Genomic DNA, 14073 nt, shown 5'->3' on the forward strand with positions numbered 1-14073 from the left:
TTTTACATGAGATACTAAGAAATGAAATGCACTTCCTTTGCTTTGTTAAGTTTGACATGAGCTTTCTATAACGCAAGAAATTCTTTCTGTTTATCGTATCAATTTCCCTTTCGGCATCTTCAAGTCTGTACAGCCCATAATTAAAACATGAATTTAAAACTCAAGAGATTTCCTGTACAAAAGCAACTACGTAATAATCTTATCTCATTTAACTTTCGCTAAGACGACGAAATACGATCTAGACCATATATAAATTTGATCAGGACAAGGATTCTTATAAAGGGAATTCTCTGAAGTTAGGCTTTTAAGACAGTAGTAACCGTGGCTCGGAGCAGATCTTTCTTATCTAAAAGGCAACATTGCGGCTTGATTGATAAGGTAGGTCATTTGTCATACGTCAGTGACACTTCTTTTCGATGTACGAGGTAACACTCCAGTATAGACGCTTCCACTTAAAACAGACAAAAGTATTTCCTTACACCTTTAAGATTCGGGACCTGAAATATAAGATCCAGTCAGTCTAAATTTGCTTTCCTTTTTGGTTTCATCCATATTCGGCCTATTTACGACGCCTTGGTCGTAAAAATTTCATAACTTTAAACCTTCAACATATCCATTTTTGCACAGAATTAAGTAAAACGAATCATACATGTCGGTAAAATATAGCATTCATACATGGGTCATGTTCGTTAAACGCAGTAAAGCATACACTTCTAGAAATTTATATATACATATACATATAATATATATATATATATATATTGTCTCCTTATGAAAGCAAATCAAACCAGAGGTTTTTTCCTTGATCTTTTAGCATGGCTCTGCTGCTTATTCTGTTACAAATATCACTGGTGTGGCAACAAATTGTGTATTCGGGAGAACAGAAAAAAGGAAATGATGCAGTAAATCCGCAGTCTGGCGTTCAAATCTCGGAATTTGGAAAAAGAAAAACTTTTTCCGATGCAGAAATTCCACAGTCCATCTCTAGGATGAATTCCTGGAAAGGAAAACGAGGAAAAATGTCTGGTGCAGACATTCCACCGTCCATCTTTAGGACGAATTCCTGGGAAGGAAAACGAGAAACAATGTCTGGTGCAGACATTCCACCGTCCATATTCAAAAAACCAGGGCTTGGGAAAAGAGACCCAGCTGTGTCTGATTAAGCTGCTCTGTCTCTAGTTTAAGAGCGTTTGGAGGTTATAATTTCCCTTTCAGCATACCAGAAGATTATTTAGACTAAGATGGACCCTAACAGTCACCAGACACAGATAGAAACTTTAGAACGCTTCGGTTAGACTTAAAACTCCCTTAACAAACTAATGTGTTATGTCTTCGTAGAGATGGGAGATAAAAAGTTTGAAATGCGACGGTCTTTGTTTTGTCTTCTTTCTCAGAAATATTTACTTTTTTTACGTTTGTTTAACAAGATTTCCATAATTCCAATGTGAAGGAAGAAGATCGCTGAAATCGTTAATAGGAAAGTTTTTATTGTGATTTTAGTCATTTGACCTAATGATTGAGTATGGTGCGTGACGTCATTATTAGGTTCCACGATGAAATTTGTCCAGCATGTCACTTGGATCAGCAAAATCTTCTGTTTTTAAGTATGCAAGATCTAGCTGAAAGGCTTCCTTCTCAGTTTCTTAATGCAGCCAGAAAGAATTAAACTGAGGTCCGTAACAAACAGCGAGATCAACTCGTGAAGAGGGGGGGCACTGGGGTCCTCTTAGAAACCGCAAAACCGTAGCCGGAAAAATCATCTAAAACCGCAAAACCGCAAAAGAGAAAAAAAAACTGATCAAAACCAAAAACCGCATGAAGTTCTCGCCGCCTTTCCCCTCCTCGTAAAGAAACGCTACACAATCCATGATTGCCTCTTGAGGTCCTTGAGCTTCTTCCGTCGCCAGCGCTTGAGGCACATTGGAAGCCATAGTTTGCTAACCGATCAACGTTAGTGCTACACATTGTAAGGTTAAAAAGTCTTAGGCGCTATTCGAGACGCGTAACCACCGACGGATCCCTAAGATATTTCATTTATTCGAAGTTATTTTGGTGACATTTGGTTTGTCACACCTTCCTCTCAATAACATTTGCGTTTACGCTGCTAATCGAGATAACTGAGGGTGCATAAGTGCCACTTAGATCGATCGAAGAGAAGCTGGAACCCGAATAGTAAAAACCAAAAACCACATTGGATAACAAATCCAAAAACCCGTTAGTATTTTTGACAATAACTCAAAACCAAATGCCAAAAAAACTGAAAAACCGGAAACCGCGGTTTTATGGCGCTAAAACGAAAAACCGATTTAAACAAAAGCTGAAACCGCAAAACTGAAAATCCAATGCCCCCCTCCGTGAATTTTGGATTTTCCGTCTGAGCTTGATGGTTTGAAGAAATGTCACAAGGAAACTATATTTACAAGCCTGAGATTTTCAGGAACAAAACAATATCATTTTCTTTATAAGTTGCGTCTCTTTAGGAGGCTCTGGTTCTTACATACAGGGTTTCACAATTACAGGGAAAAACAGCTATTGCGACATGCTTCCCTGAGGTGTCTCTCCTCAGCACTGGACAATCAAGCTTGCGTAAAAAAGCGCTTGGCGCTATATTTTTTTCCACCAAGCAATCCGCCACCCGCCTTTTCCGCACCCCGCATCGAGAGCAGATGCGCACTATTTCATTAAAATGTTGAAAAAATCGTAGATTTATCAATTTTGACGACCGGTAACTGATTGTTTGTCATTGTACACATACATAAGGATCCCATTTTTCTAAAACTCAAGAGGCCCCGATTCTTTTGCATATGAGGTCAGTGCTTGATTTGCCAAACTCAAGCCAGGAGTCCATTAATCTGCAATGTTTTATTTGCAGGTTTTTACTCAAAGGCGATCATTCGGATGTTAATTATAACCATATCTGCTGGAATCCATAAATGAGATAATTTGGTTTAGTCAATTGGGTTGATAATGCAAATTGGCCGACGTATGGCAAGTTTTAAAGCTGACGTTTCGAGCGTTGGCCCTTCGTCAAAGCGAAGGTTTGATTCCCCATCGACGTAGCAACACAGTTTTTTTAGAAACTTACCCCCTTTATTCATTTATCCATAAAACGAAGCCACAAACTCGTAAACGCGGGGTTTTTTCTTTGTAGCATTTGTTAATTTATTTTATTGGCAGTTTCATCGGGTAGCATTCGTTTAATTTATGCTAACATAAAATGCCAGCAACTCCAAAGAAGAATATCACGATATTCAGCTTAATATTGTGTTCCTAATGTCCCCTACGCAGCTCGTTTGATAGTTATCAACATTGTGAACACGTAACTATTTAAGACAGGAATCTTCCCCTTGCTGTATAGTTCTCTTCTTCCAAAGACCTCTTGGACTCTGGGCAGTGAGTTCTTGCAGCTGAACAAATTGCTTCAAGGCTTTGATCATTCTGTTGGACAGATCACAAAAAAGGAAATGCTGGTTTAAAGTCATAACCAATGAGAATATTCTTAAATGAAGAATAAAGGAATTCTATAGCACCATATCCATGAGCTCATAGCTCTTAAAATTAAACAGTTCAAACAGAATTTAGCTTCAAAAATTTACATCAGTGAAGAAAACTAAATTCTAAAAAAACATCTCCTTTCTTAAATCTTAGAATGTTCATGCATATGTTATAGTATTTACTTTGAATTTAATTTTGAGTTATATAGAATACCTGAAAATTAGCTGGTGTCTCATTTCATTATGTAATGTCACAACTGAATAGCTAAGCTTAGGACATAATAAACTTGTGTTGTTGTTGTCGTTGTTGAAACGTTTTATACCATACACATATAGTTCCGGAGAGCCGTTTGCAACTTTCCTAGTTCTTTTTTTTTTTTAATTTTCCTGTCAAGATTTTTTTACGATTACCTTTTGTATTTTGCCACTTATGTCATTTTTAAGGTATGGATGTCCTAAATCGTACTTGATGCTTTTGTACAATATCTCTTTTTCACCCCGTAGTCTGAAGTGGATCATAAAGAGAGAGTAGTGCGTCACAACTAAGCTTAAAAGTAAATCCAGTATCTTTTTATTTTGTTGGTATGCAAATCCAAAGGGACACTTTGTTCTCTCATTACTCTACTTATCTTCATCACAGATTCCTATCGTATTTCCTTAATGCACGAAAGGTTGATATTTAACGTATCCTCGTTTTTCCGGGACTATACATAGGAAAGCAAGGCGTACAAAGCTATTTTTAATCGAGCCACGAATTCATGAGTTAATTTTAATATTTGGGCGTAACACCCGCTTACCACAAACTCTGCCAGACAAAATATCGTGATATAACATATTGTAAAACCTGAGTAGAAAGGCCAACTTCCTGAATCGAGGATAAAATTGAATTTGGTTTAGGATACATTTTTTAGTGAATTAGGAAACAAAATCATATCACTGTACACTCTACAATTGTTGAAACCGGCAGCCTGGAGTGTTATACATTTACTTTTGATGAATGCTAGAAACTTTTTCCAAAGCCTGATCTGATGTTATGTCTAGCTTTTCCTGTGTAAAATAATTATTACGGAAGCATTTTCAAGAAAGATGGCGCTATTATCACCAGTAATATAAGGTTCGGTAAGAGTTGCGACCACCTCGGCAGAAATTTCGTTTGATAAACTCAAGATTATAATTTGACTAAGGAAATATGTTACGTGATGTTATCGGATTTGGTTTTTAAACTTAAGTTTGACCAAGCAACTGTGTTCGATTCTACAATATACCTGCTTTCGTACTTTAGATCTTTTGCCTTTATAGCCTCCTGAACCAGCCGTAAACGCCTCACATTGAGTTGTTAGGACAGTCACAAGAAGGAGGGTTATAAACAGGAACCTCATGGAGCACATGGTGCAAGTGAAGAGGAATGGTATAGTACTACTTATGTTGTAAGGTTTGAACAGTCCTTTGGCGATTTTAGACTCTGGCAAGTTTGAAGTCGTCTTTAAATACAAATTTCTGAACTCAACTGCGCTCATTTCCGCTTGATGTTGTCGTTACGGCTCCATTAAGTCTGCTATCTTGAACTTTCTAATTATCAAATTTGAATAGATACGATTGTAAGACAATACTTTGCGAGATAAATTAAGAATTTTGAAGATGAGACCTACGGAGGTAAATGGGTTAAAAACTTCGCGAGGCATTTCATAAACATATCTTAATTTCATTAAAAAGAAGACAAAAAGACGGGCGTAGATTTACAAACAAACATTTATCTTCACCAATAATTATGAGCGTGCTTGTCTGGAAAAAAAAAGTTCGGGAAACAGTAAAACAACAATAAGCTACAGGGAATTTTTACCACATTCTACACCAATATTTAATGCGGGGGAAAAGATTAGAATATTATATCGATCCGCGTCAGATTATCCGGCATCCAACTAAGATCATGACTCCACCCCTAAATAAATTCCTTCTAACGATTTGAATATAAAACCTGTTCGAGTTCATTCGTATGAGAAATATGATATACGTTAGACTTAAAATTGGGTACAACAACTTTGGTAGCTAGCGAAGACAAGTAACACGTTAACACGTCCACGGAAAAGCGAGTTTGTTGGAAGATGAGATGTATATTGAGTTACGAGAAACTTACGCGTGCGATAGAGGATTTCCCCTTGTACAATATAAATAATTTGCTGCTATTTTTTATTCCACTACAAAGAAATAGAAATAAACGTCCTTGGTTTTTCTTGTTTCGGCCTAGTAAGCTCAGTGTGGTTTGAGATGCGGCTTTCCCATAAGGGACGCCTGTTCCGTTTTTTGTTTGGTTTATTTTTTGAGGACTCAGGAAAATGTGAGTTCGTAATGTTTATTAACACACAGTAATGCAGTGTGGTCTAAATTTCCTTTTATTTTCGTTTTCCAATTTGATTTTCCTCCGCAAATGATAAAAACATTGATAATTGGATTTCTTCAAAAATACAATAATCAAGCGAGAATAAACGCGATAAAATACAAGAGAATTTATGATATCACGTCAAATATCAACTAATAAAATAACTAAGTACATTATCCTAAAAACTTTTTTCTGCCATTTTGCTTAAATAACGTTAATGAGACTTTCCTTTTTTCCATCATCAAATTTGGAATTTTGTTGTTTATATAAAAAGCTGATTTTTCATTATACGACCTTTGAATGAACATCAAATAAAAACATTAGTCAAATTTTATAAAACGTAATTATTTGCAGCAAAATTGCATTAAATATTTAACAAGTTTTTTCTCAAAGTACAAACTGAAAGTTCAAAATATAATATTTGATTCAGGAGCTTGTTTTCAGAATAGAATATGAACTGTGGCCTTTCAAAATAAAAAGAGCATCGAGAATTCACTATAGGCAAACAAATAAACCAAGAATATGTGAATTGAGTACAAATTGCAGTTGACCGACTATCGAGTCCTTATCTGTTCATTTTAGTAATTGCAATGTAATGATCACAGTCTTTAAAAGTGTTCAGGATAGCCGCAGGTGCCGGCTCAATGGCAGAATTTTCTTTGAAAATTTTCAGGTGTGCAAGAGATAGATTGTCTTTGTTTCGCTGTCGCTAGGTTGTGTTTCCTGTGAACACTGAACTGAGCGTGTTTGATTAAACGTCCCACAGAGCTAATATATTTCAAAAGAAAAACTCTCCTTCTTTTGTTTACTTTTGCAAAGTAAATTAGTCAGTTCAATCGCAACAAAAACGACTGAAATTAATTCGTCGATCATTTGGCGAACGCGTCCAGTAACAAAATTATGTTATGTTGGATAGAAAATAACTGAAAAAAAAAGAGAAAAAGGTACTGACGTTGCGATACAGTATAATGGTTTCTGATGCAGGCGGCATAGTTCCCTAAAGTACTACATACTTGATCCTTAGCGTAAAGACTTGCAAGCTTTGGTTGTCATACGCATCTTTCCTAAGCCACTGATTAAGATAAGGAAAAATATATGAACGTAAAAACCCTAAAGGACAGTATCCAGGCTTGCTTTCCGAAAGAAGGACTTTATCCTGCATAAATATGGAATTTATTTTTGCTTGGTCTCCAGGAGCCGGCAAACACAAAAGACTTTGAAAATTAAAGAGAACGTTACGTCGCATGTTGAAAGAAGAGTGGAAATGTCTTCTTCTTGTCGAAAATGGATGACAGCTTTCAAAAATAAATTCACGACCATCAGTGACCTTAATTTTCGGTAATTCTAAGGGAAAAGAATAATACCAATAAGAGCAAGGTGAAGGTGATATGGGACCACGCGGAGACCATGATCATGTCTGTCATAGATATCATACCGATAACAGTACCAGAGGGCTTATTTGCTCCATTTGCTGACGTCTTTTAGAGTACCATTACTAGTACCTCTCCATACGCCCCTGTCTGCGTGAAGAAGAGAGACCTTGTGGAGGACAATGAACAGACAATGCAAAAGTGCTGTTCATAACACAAAAGTAGCGGAAGGTAAAACCCTCAACTGCAGATGTCATGCATAGAACCTCTTATTAAACTTATAAAGTTCGAGGTCCGTGAAGTGAATTTCAGACCCATCGATCAAACTGTAGCGCGCGCTCATAACCGTGAGTCAATCAGTTGTTAGCTGCTTTCAACACATGACTTTAAAAACAGATATCTTAACTCTCTTTTTGCCATGAAAGTTGGCAAAAAAGTTTGGCAGTAAAAACAGATTTGTGGTTAAAAGACCTTACGGATAGAGCTCAGCCCAAACATGTAATGCTTGGATTTTAATAAGATACTTATTAGGTATTGTTATAACGATGATGGAAATCACAACGATATACTTCAAGGTTGGCACTGTAATGGCCAGTCAGGGCAGGAACATAGGCTTGGAAAGGAGAGATGCCGGCTGAATGTTTAATTTTGAGTTTCGCTTTTGCTACTTCTTCTCGTGAACCTTATTATAAACAACAAAATTCCATGAAACCTTGACAAGGACGCATCCAAACCAGTCGCAAGACACTTTAATCTCCCTAATCATTCTGAGCAACATTAGGCAGTCTGCGGCCTTTCCGGCCCTACATCTAGGCATTTCGGAAGTCCCCTGAAATCTCGAACAAAAGTTCATCTTTCAAATCGGCACTCTTATTCCCACGCTATCAAAGAACGCTTTTATTCAACTAGTATTCTTATTATTTCTCGTTTCCATGTTTTCACCGATAGCGTAACTTCATTTTCTACATATAAACACAAACAGAACCAACAATTCTTTCATTCGCTCTGACGAGGGGCTAAAGCTTGAAACGTCAGCTTAGAAACTATTTACAGTGACCAATTCACATCATCAACTCGGTTCATGAGAAAACCAAATTATCTTTCCGTTCAATTGGAAACTCAGACAAAATGTATTAGGGCAAACACTTAATAAACGGATCAATATCAAAACCACCTATTCCATCGAAGTAGAGACTAAACATCTGAGGCTGTTTTTGGGGGTTGAATCTAATCTAATTCCCCTAAAGGTGAAATGCAGATGCCAAATTAACATTAAAAGCTACAGTAGTTCTATTAATAGAGTCAATGCATGTACGAAATCGATAAAAGAGCGTTATTTGGAAAGAGAGTTCTAAGAAATTTAATAATAAAAAAGTTTCAATATCATTTCAATCTGTTTCTTCACCTTTTTCCTTAACTAACAAGCCCCGGCCGTGACTTACCTCGATGCTTAATTCTAGTAATCAGTAGTCCAGTGTATTGAACCCAGGCGGCCGAAAATTGATTAATAGACCACTTAAAATCCATGAACCTGCTCAGAAAAAATAAAATAAATTACTAAGTAGTTTGATAAAAATATTTGAGGCTTTTGTTCGTTATAGTTACATATAGCTAAGAATCAAGACACTCTCGGTATTTAAGCACTATTACAGAAGGAACATGTGTTAACACAAGCAGTCTCTCAATTTCTTTCGATCTCTCTTTTTTTTTTTTTGTTACTCAGCCTGTATCAGTATTACAAGTATGATAACCGGAAAGTCGGAAATATCTGTGTGTTTTTCAAATTTTCGTTGGGCGATCCACGATTCCTATATAAGGGAAGAATGATTTAAGTGAGTTCCCGGATAACAACAATAAGCTAGGCGCGCGATGCAAAGTGGGTAATTCAAGTCCTTCAATCATCCTAAAGCTTCTTTCATGTTCATACACAGTGGTATGTGTCTTGATTGTTACTGCAAGGCTAGTTGTATTTGTAGTGTTACTAATCCGTATACCCTACACCATAGTTCAAACTTTCTGCGAATGTGAAATCGTTATTAAACTTGATGTTCAAGTATAGCTTCTAGATACCTAAATTTTCATGTTATAATATTATATCAACAGCTCCACATACCTTGTCTAATAATTGACAAAGACCACGGATTCCGAATCTGACGTAACTGCAATGCGAGATACTAATTTGTATATAAAACCTAATGTTACTCAGAGGGTTAAACATGACCGTCTCTGTCTCTGTCACCCGACAAACAACAAATGGCATACTATGCCATTTGTTGAAATGATTTTAGAGTGAGGAAAACAAATTATCGCTCAACATGAAATTAGTGGAGTACGTGATCGATAGTGGCCAAATAAGCTTCGAGATAAAGCTGGTTTTCCACTATCAAATAAAAAATTTCAAGACTGTGCATCAGAACTCAAGTAACTTTATCACACTGCAACATCATATTTACATTTTACCCATTTATTTACTTTATTCCTTTCTGCCATCGATTGCTTTATTCTACATCACAAGTAGTTGGTACGTGTTCTAATGCTAAAAGGTTTAAAACTAGATTCATTTGAGGCTTTTTTCCCTCTTTACAGCAGCATTCATTTGGTTCTGTCAGTAGAGGAATCAGCGCGTTTGCAAGTTGAGCGTTAAGTTTCCAGTATAGTCAAGCTAATGTTCATGATGTTCTTCTCGCTTTGCAGCTCGTGGGCAGACAGTCGCGGCTATGGAACACAATTGCTGAAGTCGATTTGCGGTCTAGAAATAAAATAGAAAAGAGAGTTGATGAAATGAAATTAATTAACTACAATTTGTCGTTGAGTGTCTAAAAGTCTTACCGGATACAAAAAGCGTATAGCACTTTAGTTTGAATTCACTTTACGATGAGAATTTCCCTCAAGAGCTTGTAAATCTAGGCAATTATTATGTTGGGTAACTTAGTGATCCAGACAACCACTGAATCTGAACATTGACATACTTTGCCGTTTCTAAGCCTCCCTTCAAGAGGTGTTTTTTTTTGAGCAACCGAAATCCCTCGAGCGAAGCAAATGTTGGTCTCTCATTTACTGGATCTACCGAATAAATAAACCAATTTCGCATTAGACGTTTTCGTGTACTTTTCGAGTGAGGAGAAACAGGGCATAAAACTAAAGTTTTTAATTTAACCTAGTCTAAGCTCATCTTAATTGCCTCAAAAAAAAGTGTTTTAACACATTGACGGCAAATAAAAGCTTGGTACAATGTATAAGCTATTAGTAACTACAAACATATGGTGTTTATGGCAAACGGAATCGATAAGATCAACTATTTTTGGGTCGTATGAAACTACCAAAAAACAGAAATGGTCCGTGTGATGAAAGTTTACCAGAGTGGGAAAACATTGATGAGGTTTGACTAAACCGAAAAACTGCGAAATAGGATATAATTCGAGCCGATCGAAATGGTATTGCGCATTTAAAATTTTAAAATGTTCCTTGGATCTCCTCAAAATGTACTAAAATAAAAGATAAAAATGAAAACTTCGAAAATTACAACTCAAATCACTGTTTTGTGAAGAAGTCAGATTATGTCCTTTTGTATCACGAGATGACTCGTTACCTCCACACAGCTTTCAAACTGCCGTTTTCCTCCCATGCCTCCCATTCCAGCATTAAACGCTTGGCTCTGATGACAAAACAACGACGAAATCAGAGCAACAACAAAGAAAGAGAAGAACACTTTTGAATTCATCTTCAGTTATATGTTCCTAGAGAATACAAAGGAGTACAGCTCTATGCGAGAGGTTTTACTTCAGACGAATGTGTAAAGCTTCTTACTAGAGCCATCGGTTTTTATAATGAAAATTAGACACTCTCCAGCCGGAATTCGTGCCCTGAAAATTGAAAACACGAGATTTGCTAGATAATGAAATCAACCACGTATATACTAACTTACGTTTGGACAAAAATGGTCAAATTAATAGAATTTATTCTTTATCTCATCTTTGCTTCCTTTTCCACTTCCTCACTCGCAGTGAGAAATTAATCATTTTTATTGCTCTAAATTTTATTAGCACTGTGGTATTATCGCACTGGAAACTTCCCTTAGATCTCAAGGGTACATCCCTGTCAACACTTCTCTAACATAAATTTTTCTACGCACTGTTCATTTGTTGGAGGATGTCGTTATTCAGTTTAGAATCATCCTATCAACAGCGGGATCAGACCAGTTCATCCCCAAGAGGGCGTTTTTTTTTTAACCGCTGATTTTATCACTCGAAGAAAGCTAACTGTTCGAAATTAATCTAAATGAAAGTTTTATTATCTTTCTATTTGTTGCGTCCATCTACACTAAGCCTTCCGTTTGGGGAAATTAAAACGATATTTACACTTCATGTGAAATAAGTCGGCCTTAAGTGCTTTGGTGGTTTTTTATGTGCATTGTGGAATTCACTTAGCAAATACTCTTGATCACTAATTTACTTTAATTGTTATAGCAATGGTTACCTCACTGTATCACTTCATTGAGGCTTGACTCTGCAGAATTTTTCAGATGACGCCGCTGATACAGTCAATCCCTTTCTTGGGAATTGTGAGAGAGAATACAATCATTTAAACGATACCTTTCATTGTCAATGCACCTACAATGCATTTTAGCATAAAAAAAGAAAATAGATAAACTGAAACGTGGTAGTATGTATTGATTTTTAGAAAATACCATTGTTTCTTCTTCTTCTTTCGAAAGAGGAATCAACAAAACTGTGACTAAATTTTGTAGTGTCCATGTGTATAGATATGATCTCAAAATCTTTGTGCAAAACATACCTAAATTCAAACATTTCCATTTCGACCAAGAAACTACTCAAAAATATATCTTTCATTTGATTTGTTTTTGCTTCCTGAGGGACAAATTAAAGGTTTAAAGGTAGAGAATTCCGCTTTCCATCCTACACATTATTATGCCTTAAGGAATTATTGACGGAATTGGTCTTTGGGTAAGGAAAGCTTCTTCTGCTCTCGAATAACTTTTCACGAAAGTTGTGTGCTTACGGAATAAAATTATCTAGACATGATGGCACCGAATCATACACACGAAAAAATTACCTGAAAATTAAATAAATCATTTTTAAATTATCATAGCCTCCGATTTGTCCCGCTGCGAAACTCTAGTAGGGGACTTTTCGATTAACGTAAAAATCACTTGCGTACATTCTTCAACAAATTCTCCGAGGCTAGAAGCAAATTTTAAAAAAAATCACCGTTAGCTATAATTTTAAAGTATGTTCCAATGTTAAAAAATATAAAAAAAAACTTCTCGATCTCAATTGGCATTTTTCCAGTTTTCAGCGGTCATTAAAATGCTCATTAAAGTTAGCTTTCTTGACAATGGACATAATCTTCCACACGAAAACAAATATGCAGACAGGTTATCTTAATCATGTGCTTGAAATGCACTACAAGTGAGACAAAGCGTTATCAATTATAATCTGCCCGTGAGGCTCAGTGATTCCTGTAGATCTGAGGATAAACACAAAATTCATCACCTCCTTCAACGAGCTTTTGTTCGTGTTATTGCAAGGCATATGATTTCCACAGTTACAAAGCAAAAGTGACAACGGAGTTTTGCGTGATTAACATTCGTAAAGTAATATCCGAATATTATGGCTGATATTCACCGATAACAGTTAATGAAAACTTCGTTTTTTCAAAGAATTTGTAACCAATGCTTTTAAGAAGAATCGAAAAAAAAAAAGTTTTCATTTCTTGCCCTATGGAACCCTAACGGTGTTACGAAATTTCGTGACAAAAATATAGCTACAGGGGAACAAAAAGAAAAGAAAAAAAAGAAACAAAGCGTTTAATGGCCATAAAGTTATAAAAGAAAAATAGTAAAAATGTTGTAAGTACCGCCAACAAAAGACCACTAGCTTTTAGACGAGCGCAGCTTTGTCACTTCTGAGGTTATTACTTTTGATACTAGATGTCACTCTCTCGTGAGATGAGCGGAGGAATCGATTACAATACCAAAACATCAGCACTGATTTATCCGATTTCCGCGCCTCTTTTCTACACTTCCAAAACATGCAGTGAATACCAACCCTCTCTTTGATGGTATATAGTGGCCACAGTCACAATGGCGGAAGCCATAACAACAAAATTTTACGCAAGCACAAGGGTTGCACTGACAAACTTATTCGAAATGATGTTTAGATTTCATTTTAGAAATTTGGAGACTTAGAAGTTGTCGTAATCATGCAACGCGAAAATTTTCCTAACAATACTTGTTACCAAGGCTCCAAAGGGGAACTGTGACTTCTCAGAGTCGCACAGCACCAGACCCCACTCTGTGCGTTGAATTAATTCAAGTAACACGTGGGAAATCCGGCAGAGAAGAATAGGTACAACGAGTTCTGCTTACTCTTCATTTTAAATATCATTCGAAAAGTTCACACGTGGAAAATGATTTTTTAAGAGCTGTTTTGTGAGGGTCTTTTACGGCTAACGGTCAAAATTTTGGCCATTTTACGGCTACCGGTTGATGTGATTCCATTGTTGCCTTTACGGTTAACTTTTTTACGGGTATCGGCTAATTTTTGTCGACTTTTACGCCTAACGGTTAACTTTTTCAGCTGTATTTCGGCTGCCGGTTAACCTATTGAGACCGTCTTTTGTTTCTGTAGGGATAAGAGAATTTTTGATAGGGATTTGGGTATTTGTAAAATAATCATTGCTTTTATACGCCTTTTGATATAGGAATTTCGTTCAGCCGTAATTCCACACTTACAAAGATTGGGAAACGGGTAGAACTGCTAACAGATTTCGGTCAGTCTTTTATCGTTGTTTCTTCAATATGATACTCTAC

At 36.4% G+C, this 14073-nt stretch overlaps 2 long non-coding RNA genes across 2 annotated transcripts; both read right to left on the minus strand.

Annotated features, from left to right (window-relative positions):
- Window positions 1–3153: 3153 nt before the first annotated feature.
- On the minus strand, window positions 3154–4996 carry LOC136279845 (uncharacterized). The gene is made up of 2 exons (XR_010717024.1): window positions 4760–4996; window positions 3154–3438 (listed from the first exon to the last, which is right to left on the minus strand). It is a non-coding gene; the product is annotated as an uncharacterized lncRNA (long non-coding RNA).
- A 4693-nt stretch (window positions 4997–9689) lies between these two features.
- Window positions 9690–11084, minus strand: LOC131774631 (uncharacterized). Its single transcript, XR_009339406.2, has 2 exons — window positions 10831–11084; window positions 9690–9990 (listed from the first exon to the last, which is right to left on the minus strand). It is a non-coding gene; the product is annotated as an uncharacterized lncRNA (long non-coding RNA).
- Between the last annotated feature and the right edge of the window lie 2989 nt (window positions 11085–14073).

The sequence above is a fragment of the Pocillopora verrucosa genome, chromosome 3 (assembly GCF_036669915.1).
Source record: "Pocillopora verrucosa isolate sample1 chromosome 3, ASM3666991v2, whole genome shotgun sequence".
In the NCBI taxonomy this organism is placed as follows: domain Eukaryota; kingdom Metazoa; phylum Cnidaria; class Anthozoa; order Scleractinia; family Pocilloporidae; genus Pocillopora; species Pocillopora verrucosa.